Genomic DNA, 6,385 nt, shown 5'->3' on the forward strand with positions numbered 1-6,385 from the left:
GCACAAAGGCTGTTTCTATAAAGTGGGGCAGTTCCAACTTTGCAAGGACAGTCTGGCGCTTCTGACTCACAGCCTAAGTATTTAGGCTGTGAGTAGGCTGGAAGGATTCCAGCCTAATAGTAAGGATTCCAGGGCTAGTATTCCTAGGCTGGAAGGAATTGCATCCGGCTTCGCTACCGTTCGGACGTTCTTGCTTACTGCTCTGCGCTTTGCTCCCTATTTCTGTACTTTTCTTTGATTTTTCTTTGATTTTTACTTCAGCAGATCAGCACAGTGCTCCAACTTATTTTTGGCACAAATACTAAAACAAAAAACTCTCTGGGACTGGAATAACACCACGAAAAAGAAAAATACACAACATAAGGTTCTTTTTAGCAATGTCATATGACCCCTTTAAAAATTGCAGTTTGGATGCTTTAATTGCGAATAGACTTTGTGTTTATAAAAATCATTAAACTGACACTGGATCTTTACTTTGGGAATTCGGCATCAAAGTGTGGTAGAAATTCCCATACGTATGCACCTTACACTTAAAATGTACTCTTCAGCACGTCTCAAGCAACACCCTGCTGAGTTGGGCGTTTTTTTGCCCCTTTTCTCTCGGCACTAAGATCACTAGTGCTCCACTAAACCTGCAGTGCAGCAGAAACCAGACAGACTCCAAACAATGCCTTTGGATAAGCTTTAATCACGGCTGGGAGGATCTTATACCAATCACAGAGAAATCCTCAGCATCAAGTATACAACAGTTTATACATAAACATCATGTCACATTACATTACTCTCCTTTAATATGATTGGTTCACTTATGGCAAAATATTTGGAAAGATAACCAACTGTAATCTTGTGTAAATGTGATGGTTATGTTGAAATAAACACACACAGATTAAACACACTCGCTACTGACACACCCCGAAGTAGAGGCATTGTAGCATTGTCAGGGGTTTTGCCGCTGCACCATGAGTGCTGATCTCCTGTCAGCCAGTCATGATGAAAATGCGTGCGCACTTACTAGAGAATTTGGCGAGTCTAGAGGTCTCTGGAGAACAAAAGTGGGCATTTTCAAACTGGCGGGTGTTTCTAAATCATGCAATGAAAATTATGCCCCTTACCTGACCCCACCCCTAAACACAACTATCACAATGAGGTGAGCAAATCAGGTAACACGGTCCCCCAACCCCCCCAACACCCGGTTGTAGCCTAGCCCACTTGTCCAGAAACTCCCATTACTGTTCTGCAGAGACCTACACTTGGCTTATGCTGATTTTGTCTGGAACGCTAGTAGTAGTTCTCCGATAAAATCTACATCTCTCTCGCACAGAGCTGGTGAGTCTCTCAGACATGTTCAGCATCTTAACTGTTTATTATTTATTTTTTTTCAATGTTAAGCACTGATTATCAATGAAAATAAAGAGAGTGAACTGATCTGGATCTTGTTCGGTGCTGGTTTGGTGCTCTAATCGCCACTGAATAATTCAGACTCTCAAGTCTCAAGTCTCTTTAAGTTCACAGCAAAGGTGTCGTTCATTACAAAACATTTTATTTTAAATCTTATATCAATTGTTTTAATAATTTAAAACACTATTTGTTATTATTTGGGTAAATGTTTTGCTTGAAAAGTGTGTTTTATACTATATTTCAGTTACAGATGTTTAATTGCAGTAAACCGTGAACGGCCGCTTTCGTGTTAAGCGGGTTTTTCCAGCTCGTGGAACATCCCCCTTGAGTTTATGCAACTTTAATATCTTCAGACCTTGCACAGTTTCCCTATTGCACTAAAAATACAACACTGGAATTACTTATGCATGAACTCACAGAAGAATGCTGATCTCTACTTTAACCCTAAAATGCATGCATGACCTGAGCATTTTTGCTATTTTGTTCAAATTAAGTGTTCTTTTTCATCATTAAGGTGTCTTTGGTCATATAAAATATTTTTTAATATTTGGTTTTCCATTTTATATTAAAGGGGAATTTGTATTTTTAATACACTATGTGAGTAAAAATGTAATTTCCCATCTGCTGTCTCTAAATATTATGTTATAGGCAATGTTAACTACAATAAGCTCAAATTTATATTTATTAGGAAGATAAACAGCAAGATGCCATTTAGCAGATGCTTTATTTTTCTGGATTTACCATGAATTTCTTACAGTTGACAACCTCCCTAAAACAGCCTGAAGTTATAAACACACTCATGTTGTCACAAATCATGCCTCTGTGGCTCCCTCCGATCACCACCAGAGGGCTCCGTCACTTGAGTAATGACTATTCTCCAGACTTCAATTCACACAACCCCATGCGTGGGACTGATTACCTGCACACCTGCGCCTCATTCCTGGGACTATTTAAGAAGCTCTCAATGGGGCTGTTTACACCTGGTCACTTCATGCATTTTGTCTGATCGGATAGCTATTCGATCGTGAAAAGACCAGGTGTAAATGCCCTCCAAAACGCATTCGAGACGGATATAAATCAATAAAATGCAGCGCTTATCTTTTGATTTCGTTGACGTGAACTTGAATTTAAATGTAAATATAGCGCGGGAATTGAAGATCGGATTTAAATCTGTTTTGCGACGACACATTTATGTGGCCAAGTGTAAATGGAAACGTTTTAACAAATCCGATAGATATCCGATCAGCGAAAACGCATGGAATGACCAGGTGTAAACAGGCCCAATCTGTCACTCGTTGTGAAGTCTTGTTTTGCTGTGGCTAACATTTCTGAGTGTTCTCTACCTTGTATTGATCTCTTGTGCATGACCTTGGACTGTACTGCCTTGTTTGATTCTCTGCTGCCTGCCTTTGTGACTCTGCCTCGTTGTACTAAATGCTCGCTGCCTAGTCTGCTGCCTGTCCTGCTGCCTGTCCTGATCGTTTGCCTGTATACTGACCACGCTGTTGCTCTGCCTTGGATATCATATGCCGGTGATTGAACTCTGCCTGTTAGTTTTTGAGCACTTGTAAATAAAGCTGCACATGGATCCCAGCTCTGTTGACTCATCGTTACACATGTTTTCTTAACAAGCTAAGTGAGAGTAAACTCAATACCATAAAAGAAAACCCTTTGCATTTTTAAGACTACAAAAAGTATTATTTCATTATTAATTATTCTTCCAAATAAAGGCGTCTCCAAATGTACCCAAATTAATTTAGCTACAAATTTTTCCTTAAAGCAAAATATGTCAAAACATTTCTAAATTCTTAAATATATTTTATTGACAATTTTTTGATAGACATTTATAAGCATCAAATTATATCCCAAGTGAGTTTTGACCTGCATATATGTCTTCAAAACTCAGTTATGTGTTCTAGCCTGGATTTGTATCTCCTTATGCAAATGTTCAAACCATTACTGCTAATTAACATTTAGACCTCATATTAGCTTTTGGATGACAAACTCATGCTTTTTGTCTGATGATGCAGTGCTGTTGTTTTAAAATGATCAATTCAACGTTTAGACACAAAACACAGATGGTTTTTATTCAGCTCTGTGTTTGCTCAAGCTGGAGCCACTAGGTGAGAGATTTTTCTGCTTTTGACAGGGTCACACCTGTAAGGTTGAAGAGAACAGAAGGTGATGTTAAAGGTACTGAAAAATTTTTTTTAAGGAAAACTAATGGCATTTTATGATAATTTGACATATCAAAGTAAGCTTTACAATGCTTTTCACAATACATATTCTTTAAAAACAGCTTTACAGAGCCCAATGCCCCCCATTCAACAAGTCAAAGGTGACAGTAGCAAGGAAAAATCTCCATAAGATGTGCAGGTGTGCAAGGAGAGAAACGGAACCAAGACTCAATTTGGGGAATATGTTTGTAAATATGCCAAATATTATCTACTTGCATAACTTGTAAAAGTATAGCAGATGTTGACTGAATAAATTATTCAATAATTTTATGCTATCCTACAGCAGGATCCTATTTGATTCTTACAAGATTATTATTTGATCCTTGTATTGGTTCCAAATTAAGACAGATATTCCTTTATGAATATCGTTTGACAAAGATTTGACCAATAAACTCTAAATGTGGACTTTTTATGTTTCTTATATTACAAAATATAATTAAAATATAAACATGAAATATTAAATATTACAAATATTTATTTTGCAGCATATAACATGCATGTTCTATTGAGATTGACTTTTTCTATTTTATGTTTTCATGCTTGTGGTTACAGAGACCCCATGTATGGATCAATGACATGATTTTTAAAATTATTTATTTATTTTGGTCTGCATTTATACATTTATTTTTTTTTTAAATGCATTAAATGTGTTGCATAACCAACATGCTGAAAGCCATTTTGCGGTAAATTGAGAAGAAAATAATAAAAGACATACTGCTGCTGCACAAATAGCATATAAAATAACCCGTAGCAGATCTATACAGGTGGAGCTGGGGAAGGTGGAGGGTTTCAGAGAAACTCTGAAAAGCGCGTTGCGGAAATCTCTAGTGAATGCTAGCCAGCCATATAAATGCAAGGCAGTAAGCTCATTGGCTGCATATGCAGCATGAACCAATCAGCTTGTGCCAAGTCATTTAACTCTCTGAATATCATCAGTTACGTTAACAACCATCAGCCTGCGCCATCTAGAGTTTCATGACTGAACTATATATCTTGGCCTTTTGTGAAAAGCCATATTTTGTTATGTCAAATGGAGTGAGCCTAAAAAAATTTAATGGTAACAAATGACGATAAAGTTATGTTAGTTAACTACATTAACTAACAATAAAAAAGGTAACACTTTATATTAGGGAACACATATTCACTATTAACTAAGGGTTTTCCCTCAATAAACACCTAATTTGCTGATTATTGACAGTAAGTAAGGTAGTTGTTATGTTTAGGGGTTTGGTACGGACCAGTTAAGGGATCTTGAATATGATCATGCAGAATAAGGCAGTAATACGTGATTTGTAAGTAATAATAAACAGCCAACATGCTATAGTAATATGCATGCAAATGTTATGTAGACATGCTTATTACATGTTTTAAACTAGACTTCAATAGGTTTTTTTGAGCCAATCAAAACCCACAAAACAAATGTTAGTCTATTGAAGCTTCATTCCCCCTTTTACCACAAAGTAGCCTACTCGTGCACTTTTCACCGGTGTTCTAACAGCGGACTGTGCTCGGGGTACCCAGCGAATAGATATTAAAAAAGTACAATAAAAGAGATGAAAATAAACAGCAACACACCCAAACAGAGCATGAGGGCTAGAGTGACCAGCACGAACTGCACGACAGCATAGCCTACATGAGGTGAAAAGAGAGCGAGAGAGACACCGATAGAGCAAGAGAGGGAGGGGAGGGGAATCGAGCTTTTAAGAGATTTGGTAGAGATTAGAAGCGGCACAGTGTTGAGAAATATTGTATGTTCGATACGAATCTCATTTCATGGTGAAAAGGCAGAGCGCGAGGACGCGGCCAGAACTGCGGAACGCACGACTGAATGAATGAAACGATGAAGAAGAGCTCTGGGCTTCCTGGAAACAGGTCATAGGAGACCCCGATAGGTCATAGGTGAACTTCACAATTACCGAAAGCTTCAGGTGGTTTGAGCGAGTCGTAGTGTCTTCGAGGGTTTGAGGAGAGATCGTGGATGTCTCAACAGACTCCTGGAGAAAGTTCAACATCAGGATGAACAGGTAAAAAAATCGGACTATAATGTTATTTGTGTCGTGCAGTGTGTTTACAATAGCCTATGTCGTTTGCTTCCACAAAATTGATTCGGTTTTCTGTCATTTACATTTTTTAAATTCATTATAACATTTATACAATGCAAGGACAAAACGTACCATGACAGTAGTGTTTTTTCATTTTATTTTATATACATGTAACTGTACATTTACAACTGTAAAAAAACACGTAAATGCAGTACTAAATGAATTATATGGTGACAATCATACATTACCATGTTATATGTCAAGGTACCATGGTATTACCATGGTTTTGGACACTGCTATGATTATAATACTATAGTATTCCTTGAAGAGCCTTGGAGTACAATGTAAATGCTACATGAATATACAGTACTTGGGATTCAGTACCATGGTACATCAAAGTACTATGGTAATGCCATCTGATGCCATCATTGTAATAGGTTTTTGGGACAAAGAAATGTATTTTGGGACATTTGTATTGTGGTTATACTATGGTATTCTTTTAAGTGCAAATATACATACACTGAATATGGTAAATGCATGGTTATCATTCAGTACCATGATGATATATATTATTTACCATTGTCTGATAACATCACTGTATCATTGTATTTTTTTTTTTGTAAAGGTGCACAGGCATAGATTTTTTCATAGAAATATATGAATCAAAATGGACCCCCCCCCCCCCCCCCCCCACACAAACACAAACCA

General features: G+C 37.4%; 1 protein-coding gene across 1 annotated transcript in view; it reads left to right on the forward strand.

Moving 5' to 3' along the window:
* The first annotated feature begins 5,523 nt into the window (after window positions 1-5,523).
* The window catches only part of LOC107674373 (metabotropic glutamate receptor 6-like), a 69,619-nt gene continuing 68,757 nt past the window's right edge, over window positions 5,524-6,385 (forward strand). The window contains exon 1 of the mRNA XM_016468335.1: window positions 5,524-5,659. The gene's annotated coding sequence lies outside the window, so the exon portion shown is untranslated. The remainder of the gene's footprint in view (window positions 5,660-6,385) is intronic.

This window comes from Sinocyclocheilus anshuiensis, unplaced genomic scaffold (genome assembly GCF_001515605.1).
Source record: "Sinocyclocheilus anshuiensis isolate Anshui unplaced genomic scaffold, SAMN03320099.WGS_v1.1 scaffold188, whole genome shotgun sequence".
In the NCBI taxonomy this organism is placed as follows: Eukaryota; Metazoa; Chordata; class Actinopteri; order Cypriniformes; family Cyprinidae; genus Sinocyclocheilus; species Sinocyclocheilus anshuiensis.